General features: G+C 40.9%; 1 pseudogene; it reads right to left on the bottom strand.

The window, feature by feature from the left end:
• Positions 1-970: 970 nt before the first annotated feature.
• The window catches only part of LOC149225755 (uncharacterized), a 44,867-nt pseudogene continuing 35,490 nt past the window's right edge, over positions 971-10,347 (bottom strand).

The raw sequence follows: 10,347 nt of genomic DNA, 5'->3' as shown, positions 1-10,347 counted from the left end.
AATCTGCTAGGGAAAAACAAATCGATCCAACAACAAAGGTGTTGTTTCAACTGCAATTACAAAAATTAGAAAAGGGCGTTTCATCTATTCTAAACATAGAAGATCGTTCTCCTTAAAATCCTCTGATGGTCAACAAACTGGAGCGCAGATCCCTTTGAATTAGGACTGAGGATAAAAATAGGCAAATTCAACAAATGAGATCACTTCCCTCTGAATGGTCACTTCCATCTGAATGGTTTTTATTTGTGTCAAATTCAAATTCTCATATTTGCGGAAACTGGAATCACCCGACTGTTTAGAGGTAGAATCATATCCTATTGATCCCTTTTTGGCAGATTCAGAGAGTGAAACAGTCTCAGATGAAAAACCTCCTGTGTCTAGTTTAAAATAGAAGAAATATTCTGAGAACAATAAATTCCAAACTCTTTCCTCTCGACTCGTGGATTTGCAATCAACGCAGCTTTGAGAGTTCTTAATGTCAATTGCTCAAGTAACATTTCGGTCATTTGATTCTTCACCCGTAATCTCCTTAAAACTTGCAAAAGTTCTACGAACTAGTTAAGGCCACCTGTCTTTTGCATAAAGATGAATGCATTCTAAGAAAGAATGAAATTCCCTTGCAGCAGAAAGAGTGTACCACAAGCTTGCCCAAGATCTGATGGATTCCTTTTGAACCTATGGTTCAGCTGTAGATTGGGTGTGCTCGATTTCCATAATGCGTTCCTTTGGGTCAGTGATGCTTATTGCCATATTGTTGCATATCTGTGAGACTTTCCGGAAAACTTTTAGCTTGGAATCTAGGTTATGAGTTGCATTAAGACAAACACAACCTTGTAGATCTTTATTTTAGCGATAAAATATAAAGAACTGAAAACTGGAAAGGATTTGCATTTGACAGTAGAAGATAAAAATGTTTGGAATCACAAAATATATCTCCCTGAAAATTTGCCCATTCCGATAGCGTGTTTTTTCAACAAATCCCAAGGTCGCCCAAAAGTGCAACCAAAACCCATACAAGGTGTGGCACAGATGATGGGTCATAAATTACATCTGCTCCCAATATTACTTCTGCACCACAGTTTTGAATTTCATCTGTAGAGGCCGATTCCCATGTTAGATATCTGCATTCTAACTGCGTTGTAAATGTAAGATCCTGATAATACTTTTGTTTTAACTTTTCCATGATGGCTACCTGATTTGTTTCTAATTTAAACTTCATATTGGATAAACTAGACAAGTCTCCATCACTCAGTATGACCTTAGAAGCTTTAACATTAGCGAGAAATATGCCAACTAAACCAACACCGGATCCCACCTCAAAACAAGATTTATTGGAAAAAAGTTGTGGATGAGAGAACGAAAACTCAAATAGGAACAAGCTTGCTGGCCAAATACAACAGCCTGTGCCTCCTTCGAGCATGTTAAGAGATGACCTCAGAGTCACAGTCATAGTTACCGGTTCTCCGATCTATTGATTCTCATGCCAAGCTAAAGGGAAATGATTACTAGATGGAAACATGAACAGTATAGTTCTGTAGCATTTCCCTGTGTTTTGAGATAAATCAGAAGACTTGCAGTAAGTCAAATATTGTGTATACTGCTCATACAGGACTTCCAACACCTCAATAAGTTGTGATTCTGAACAAATCGAACCATTATAATCATAGATGCAAGCCACAGGTATACGATCCTTAGATGCCACAGAGTGCGATGATATGAACCTCAGAAAAGCGCCATATGCAAAATATAAAGAAGGAAGCTGTAGAACACCAACAAAAGAGAGAATTAAAAATGAGGGTGACAATCCATGAACCAAACCAAGCTGTGAGAGACACCAGACTGCCAGCAATACGCTTCATATTCAAAGGAAATATCTCAGACATTATGACCCATGGAATTCCACCCATGCCCATTGAAAATGTTGCAATATAACCCAAAAGACCAATTAATGATAATTTTCTTGCAAGTAGTAGAAAAGAAGACCCATCAAAATGTCCCTGTATGTAGAATGATCCAATAATGAAGCAGCTTATGCACATTCCTCCTGCAGCAATCATTAGAAGTGGACGCCTTCCCTATTTGTCCATAATCAATGATGAGTGCACCGCCACCATCTGATGAAAGACTGGGCTGCCCCTAGTTGGTAAGCAGCATCCATCTAAGACAAAAGAGTTGCAGTAAAAGCCATGGGTAACCCAAATTTGATGTGATCCCCTGCATCATACATTCCTTAAGAAAGGTCTGCACCCACATCATTACCATCTGACAGAGCAGAGTTCCCTCTCCATGGTATGGGATTATCATTAGGAAGCTTCCCAGCCTTCTGAATAGGAAAGAAGGTCAATGCGACCTTCAAGGCTTGGGCATATTTCTGAGAAATGGCTCCAGGAGGACCTGGAACTGGTGAGCCCTGATGGTGAGAATGCTTCCTAGAATGTAGTATTGTTAACACTGTTGCCATGTAGAGCTTTGGAACATTTTGACCAATTACATATTCTAAAAAAACACATTTAATGATTTCTTCTTCAAAACAGGGTTTTGAAGAAGAATCAATCTCACACTGACATACAAGACGGAGTCTAACAGTCTCCACTCCTAAAACCTCTGCATGTAGCTGCTCCACATCAGTTTGAGGCTCCTCCTCCTTAGGAACCAACAATTCCTCCACAGCCTGTAGTTGGAGCTCCCCCTCAAGAGAAACTTGCATGGCCTTTTGCTCATCAAACTTGAGATCTCTGCGAACTACTATACTCTGACTGGTAGGCAAGTACACCTGATAGTTGTGAGGTGTATCAGTGTACCCCACAAATATCCCCAACTCTGCTATCTGCTCAAGCTTCTTCCATGCATCCTTTGTCACATGGCAATATATCGATGAGCCAAAGATCCTTAAGTGACCCACATATAGTCTCTTACCAGAGAAAGATTCCTCTGGTGTCTTCATCCCAAGTATGCGATGCAGGCTTCTATTTTGCAAATATACTGTTGTGTTGCATGCCTTAGCCCACAAGTGAAGTGGTAGGCCTTGGTCATGCAATATTTCCTGTGTTGCCCCTATAATAGTTATGTTCTTCCTCTCGGGCACCCCATTCTATTGTGGGTTATGAGGTGTCATCAACTCTCGTTTAATTCCATCCATTGCACAAAAGTCCTTAAGCTCTTAAGAGACATATTCTCCATCGTTGTCGCTTCTCAAGGCCTTGATCTTCTTCCTTGACTCTTTCTCAACCAAAGCTTTGAACCCACAAAACTTTGAGAAAGTTTGGTCCTTCTTTTGCATGAAATAAATCTAGCATTTACGAGAATAGTCATCAATGAAAATCACATAATACCTTTGCTTCGCCATGGATGTCGCCAAAAATGGTCCACACAAATCAGTATGAACTCACTCTAAGATAGCCTCTGCTCGACTGTCTCGATCATGAAAGGAAGACTTGGTGTACTTTCCCAAGGTAAAACCTTTACATGTGTTAACTTGCTCAAGTTTACCTTTGGGAATTCCTATAGATATCTATTGCATTATCTTCAAATCCCCATGATGCAAATGGCCCAACCACATGTGCCACAACTCGCTAATGTCTTGGCTTTGCACCAATTCTGCTTTCATACTCAATGCTGCACAATCATCTACCTCTAGTTTATAGAGATTCTTCACCCAAATCCCTATCCTCTTGGTCTGACCTGTGGCTATGTGTCTTAGGAACACCTTTCCTTTATTGAAGACAACATCATAGCCTTTGTTCTCCAACATCACAACTGATACCAAGTTCTTCTTAAGTCCAAGCACATACATCACATCTGTCAAGGTGAGAGGAGCTCCATGCTCCCTCTAAAAAGAAACCGTGCCCACTCCTAAAACACTATACCTTCCATTGTCACCCATCTCTATGCGCATCTTGAGGTCTTTCTCCTCCAAGGCACTGAATAAATTTTTATCATTGGTCATGTGGAATGGGGCTCCACTGACAAGATACCAGACACAACCCATCATCGAGGACACCATGCATGTGATGAGGGTAAAGTCCATTTCGAACTGAGAGGCTAATGCGTCACCTTCTGATCCTTCCAAGGATCCCCTCTTGGACTTATTCAATGGGAAATTAGTCATATAATGTCCCATCTTTTGACAATTAAAGAATCTTACTTTAGACATGTCACCCTTCTTCCGTCCATGACAAGAATTCAACTTGAAATGGGAAGCCTTCCCCTTCCCTTTCCTTTCCTTACTTTCTAAGGCCAAATTTTCTTTATCATCATTTTTGGATGAAGAACCATCTCGCGTGCTCCTCGTGATCTCCTCCTGCATAAGATCCAACCACATTTGTTCCAAATCCACAAGTTTCTCCCTTCCATTCACAAATTCCTGGTAGCTATTCCAACTCTTTGGAAGGCCAAGGAGAGCGAGGCTCACCATATCATCATTGGTAGTAGTTATTCCCACACTGCCAAGCTCAACTCTGCAAGTGGTGAGCTTGTTCAGATATGTGGAAATAGTATCGCCATTCTCCACCTTGATTCTTCGAAGCTTATCCTTGAGTGCCAATTTCCTCTGGTCACTATTGTTCTGGTACATGTCTTTCAATGTCTTCCACATTGAAAATGGAGTATCCTTTCCATGGAGACTTGAGACAATATGGTCTCGAACTCCCTCAAGGATGATCCGTCTCGCCTTCGCCACACACTTCTTCCACTTAGTAAACTCTTGTGCATTAGTTGAAGATGGCTTTGGGATTTCTTGATCAATGAATTCCTTCAAGCCATTGTCTTCTAATACAGTATCCATTCTATCTTTCCATGCTATGTAATTCGAGCTACCTTCCAAGGCATACTTGAGTCTCAAGCCATAGAACACCATTGGCCAACCTTGAAGTATGTGTATAAAATTCTCTACAAATCTAGCTCTGATTCCATGTAGAAAATCTGCTATGTAGGTTATTCCAATAATGCAATATAGATCAAAGCAAAATACTATAACCTACTTCTACTATCAATTTGTGGAATCTTAAAGATCGAGCTGAAAAATATAACCAAAAGAAGAAGAATCAATTGCACAATACACATGAAAATACTTTGGGGAAAGCCTCAGCTAAAAACCCCACTATCTGTATTATCATACAAGGTGGAAATACAAAGGATTTATACAAAGCCTTAGCTCTCATAGCTAGCCAGCTCTCAGTACAATCCTCACAGATGCTCATAGGGAAACTTGGCTTTTCACAAGCCTTCCTCTCTACCCTCCAAGCTCCTATTTCCTTGTGCAGTTCCTCTACGATGATCTCCTTCAACCAAGTGGAAAAACTCAATTTACCAAGTGGATGATCTCTTGATCTCACACACTGTCAGAACTGCTTAATCCTTAAGGACTGATTCCTTCTGCATGCATGAGTTTTCTTTATAATAAAACACATGCAACTGATAGTACACTTTCCTTGACATTTAACTTAAATGGGTCTTTCTTAGAATAAACATGCATGAGTTTTTGATGAGGGAATCTTCAGTTAACTGGAGTACACTAGTTGAGTGCATGCATGCATCAACTGACTGTTCACTCTCTATTAGTTCCTCAAATAGTTTGGAACTAATTTAACTAGACTTAACTCAGTGAACTGAGTTAACTAATTACAACTCAAATATAACTCAATCTTATCACCTTAATTTAAGGGATAACTCTTGCATGACTTCAGAAAGACTTCTAACTTGAATTTCTCCAACTAATTAAGTCAAAATAACCTAATTAATTTATTTCCATGTAGCTATTAAGACTAAATTCGATTTTAATTCACAATTTAATTAAAGGAAAAATTAAATTGGAATCTTCTTGTTTCCACATTTCAACACTCCCTCTCAACAAGAAAGGGATTATCTGCCACCCCGATCTTGTCTCTATGGAACTCAAATTTACACTTTGACAATGCCTTTGTCAAAATGTCAACATCTTGCTCCTCTATCGAAATATACTGCAGCGACGTCATCCTCCTATCATTAGCAGCTTGCTTTACCTTGTAAATCCAACTGGAACTCACAACTGACTTGTTCTCTGGTCTCAGAACCACATCCCAAACACTGTTTCGAACTATGGAGTCATACTCCTCCACCATAGCATCAACCCAAATCGGCTGCTACATTGCTTCCTCAAAAGAAGATGGTTTGGTCTCAACACATTCCCCAACAAGGGCCATATATCCAGTGTACCTCTCAGGTGACCTCCTTTGTCTACGTTGAGAAGATGGTTCTACCGCATTCTCTCTTGCATCTTCTAACAATCTGTTAGCTTCTCTTGTGCACTTATGTCCATCTCTGGAAGACTCTTCTTGAGTGGATGTCTTCACTCCTGGAACCTCTGCATGCGGCTGCTCCACATCAGTTTGAGGTTCCTCCTCCTTGTTATAGACATATTTGGGCACTACAACCCCAATCACATATGTCCATAAACCAATGGCTTCTAAGTCCCTAAAAGTGTTGTTTCATACCCTAAAGGAGCAAGGTCATCTGATTACATCATCTCCCAGAAGTTCTCCATGAAAAATTGCTCAGAACTAGTCAAAACTGGACCATACAGACTGCTCATTGCTAAGGGTGCGATGCATCTCACTTGCCACATGCAAAAAGTGCGATGCATATTGAAAATCCCTTCTGAGGGGTGCGATGAGCGAGAGTAGACAAATGGCAAAAGTAGTTGGCTAGGTGGAAACCCAGAGAATCTTCTAGAAACTGCCCATTTGACACTTTCCTCTCTGAATTTGCCCAGTGATGAGTAAGAGATCATGAATCTCCAAGTGGAACCAAGAACTATCAGAGAGAGGACACTAATCAAAATCCTAGAAGCTGACTCACCCACCTGCAAACATCTATATATGGATCCCTCATCCCAGAGATCCAGAGGCTGGAATCTTGTATTTTGTAAGGAAGTGATGTTGGTTTCTTTGTGGAACATCATAGTGTTGGGTAATCTAAGCTTTTCATGAGGTGAAGAAGGGCTTTCATGCTGGGAGGATGACGCTTGGTCAGATCAATGAGTTGTAATCCTCTCTTCTACTCTTTCTATCAATAAAGCTAGTTGAGATTTCCTCCACATTCTTGTATGTTTAAGTTGATATATGCATTTGTGTGGTCAATATATATCTGGTCCTATATTTTTTATGATTGTAGATCTCTGTGCTTTGATGGTATTGTGCTACTTTGACTTTACAGGTGCTCTTTGAAGCGGGAAAAGCAAGGAAGGAGCGGCAAAGATCTGTCAGGGGAGAGGAAACAAGCAAGGAGCCAAGCGAAAGACTGAGGTTGGTACTCTCTGCTTCTTTCTCATCTACTTCTCATAAAGGAAAACGCAAGTAACTTTAGTTTGTTTGTTTCTAAGATAGCTACCCGTCTTAGTGGGACTAGAAGCTCTAAATGGACACTAGATTTCCCCATAACACCTTAGGAACCAACAATTCCTCCATAGCTTGTAGTTAGAGCTCCCTCTCAAGGGAAACTCGCATGGCCTTCTGCTCATCAAACTTGAGATCTCTGCGAACCACTATCCTCTGACTGGTAGGCAAGTACACCCGATAGTTGTGAGGTGTATCAGCGTACCCCACAAGTATCCCCAACTTTGTTGTTGTCTCAAGCTTCTTCTGTGCATCCTTTGTCACATGGCAATATATCGATGAGACAAAGATCCTTAAGTGACCCACATCTAGTATCTTACTGGAGAAACCTTCCTCTAGTGTCTTCATCCCAAGCATGCGATGTGGGCTTCTATTCTGCAAATAGACCATTGTGTTGCATGCCTCAGCCCACAAGTGAAGTGGTAGGCCTTGGTCATGCAACATTTCCCGTGATGACCCTACAATAGTTATGTTCTTCCTCTCGGCCACCCCATTCTTCTGTGGATTATGAGGTGTCGTCAATTCTTGTTTAATTCCTTCCGTTGCATAGAAGTCTTTAAACTCTTGAGAGACATATTCTCCACCGTTGTCGCTTCTCAAGGCCTTGATCTTCTTCCCTGACTCTTTCTCGACCAAAGCTTTGAACTCACAAATCTTTGTGAAGGTTTGGTCCTTCTTTTGCATGAAATAAATCCAATATTTACAAGAATAATCATCAATGAAAATAACATAATACCTTTGCTTTGATATGGATGCCGCCGAGAATGATCCACACACATTAGTATGAACTCACTCTAACATAGCCTTCGCTCGACTGTCTCGATCATGAAAGGAAGAATTGGTGTACTTTCCCAAGGTACAACCTTTGCATGTGTCAACTTGCTCAAGTTTACCTTTAGGAAGTCCTGTAGATATCCGCTGCATTATCTTCAAAGCCCCATGATGTAAATGGCCTAATCATCTGTGCCACAACTCACCAATGTCTTGGCTTTGCACCAATTCTACTTTTGTACTCAATGCTGCACAATCATCTACCTCTAGTTTATAGAGATTCTTCACCCGAATCCCTATCCTCTTGGTCTCACCTGTGGCTATTTGTCTTAGGAACACCTTTCCTTTATTGAAGACAACATCGTAGCATTTTTCCTCCAACATCATGACTGATACCAAGTTCTTCTTCAGCCCAGGCACATACATCACATCTGTCAAGGTGATAGGAGCTCCATGCTCCCTCTGAAAAGCAACCGTGCCCACTCCTGAAACACCATACCTTCCATCGTCACCCATCTCTATGCGCATCTTGAGGTCTTTCTCCTCCAACGTACTGAATAAACTTTTATCACTGGTCATCTAGAATGAGGCTCCACTATCAAGATACCAAACACAACCCATCATCAATGGCACCATGCATGCGATGAGGGTAAATTCCATTTCGAACTGAGAGGCTAATGCCTCACCTTCCGATCCTACCAAGGATCCCTTCTTGGACTTATTCAATGGGAAATTAGTCGCATAATGTCCCATCTCCTGACAATTAAAGCATCTCACTTTAGACTTGTCAACCTTCTTCCCTCCATGAGAAGAATTCGATTTGGAACGGGAAGCCTTCCCCTTCCCTTTCCTTGCCTTACTCGCTAAGGCCAAATTTTCTTCATCATCATTCTTTGATGAAGAACCATCTCGTGTGCTCCTCTTGATCTCCTCTTGCAACAAATCTGACCACAGTCATTCCCAATCTACCAGTTTCTCCCTTCCATTCACAGAGTCCTGGTAGCTATTCCAGCTCTTTGCAAGGCCAAGAAGAGCAAGGCTCACCATATCATCATCAGAAGTAGTTATTCCCGCACTGCTAAGCTCATCCTTGCAGGTGGTGATCTTGTTTAGATATGTGGAAATAGTATTGCCCTTCTCCATCTTGATTCTTCAAAGCTTATCTTGAGCACCAATTTCCTCTAGTTGTTGCTATTCTAGTAGAGGTCCTTCAATGTCTTCCACATTGAAAATGGGGTATCCTTCCCATGGAGACTCAAGACAATATGGTCTCAAACTCCCTCAAGGATGATCTGTCTTGCCTTCACCACACACTTCTTCCACTCAACCAACTCTTGTGCATTAGTTGAAGTTGGATTTTGTATTTCTTGATCAATGAATTCCTTCAAGCCATTATCTTCTAATAAAACCTCCATTCTATCTTTCCATGCTATGTAACTTGAGCTACCTTCCAAGTCATACTCGAGTCTCAAGCCATAGAATGCCATTGGCCAACTTTTAAGTATGATATGAATTCGAATTGCACCTGCGACCCCGAACTTCAAACTTCGAATTCTCTTCTCAGTATACTATTAACAGCTCTAATAAACTTGGCTCGGATACCATGTAGAAAATTCTCTACAAATCTAGCTTCGATACCATGTAGAAAATCTACTATGTAGGTTAACCCGATAATGCAATATAGATCAAAACAAAATGTTATAACTTACTTCTACTATCAATTTGTGGAAGCTTAAAGATCTAGCTGAACAATATAACCAGAAGAAGAAGAATCAATTGCACAATACACATGAAAATACTTTGGCGAAGGCCTCAGCTAAAAACCCCACTATCTTAGAGAATCTGGCGACGACCATGAAAACACAGTCGTTTTCGTGCTTAGTAGAAGGAAGGCCCGACATATAATCCATGGAGATAGATTCCCAAGGCTGACTAGGAGTAGGTAGAGGAGTATAGAGGCCTTTCTTCTTGATTGGTGGTTTGGAAATGGTGCAGGTAGTGCAAGATCTAATGTACTTCCCAACATCCTGATGAAGTTTTGTCCAATAAAAATACTTATGCAATACCACCACGGTTTTCTCTACTCTGAAATGTCCAATAACCCCACTGTAGTGCACCTCCCAAATCATCTTGGCATGCTCATTTTAAGGAACACATATGTGTCCCAAGTAGCATAACAGTGCATCCCGAAGGTGAAAATTTGGAA

The sequence above is a fragment of the Pinus tabuliformis genome, chromosome J (assembly GCF_031772625.1).
Source record: "Pinus tabuliformis cultivar Carrire ecotype Pingquan chromosome J, CPIR1, whole genome shotgun sequence".
Taxonomy (NCBI): Eukaryota; Viridiplantae; Streptophyta; class Pinopsida; order Pinales; family Pinaceae; genus Pinus; species Pinus tabuliformis.
The sequence above is the reverse complement of the archived record's forward strand: the minus strand, read 5'-3'. Positions and strand labels throughout refer to the sequence as shown.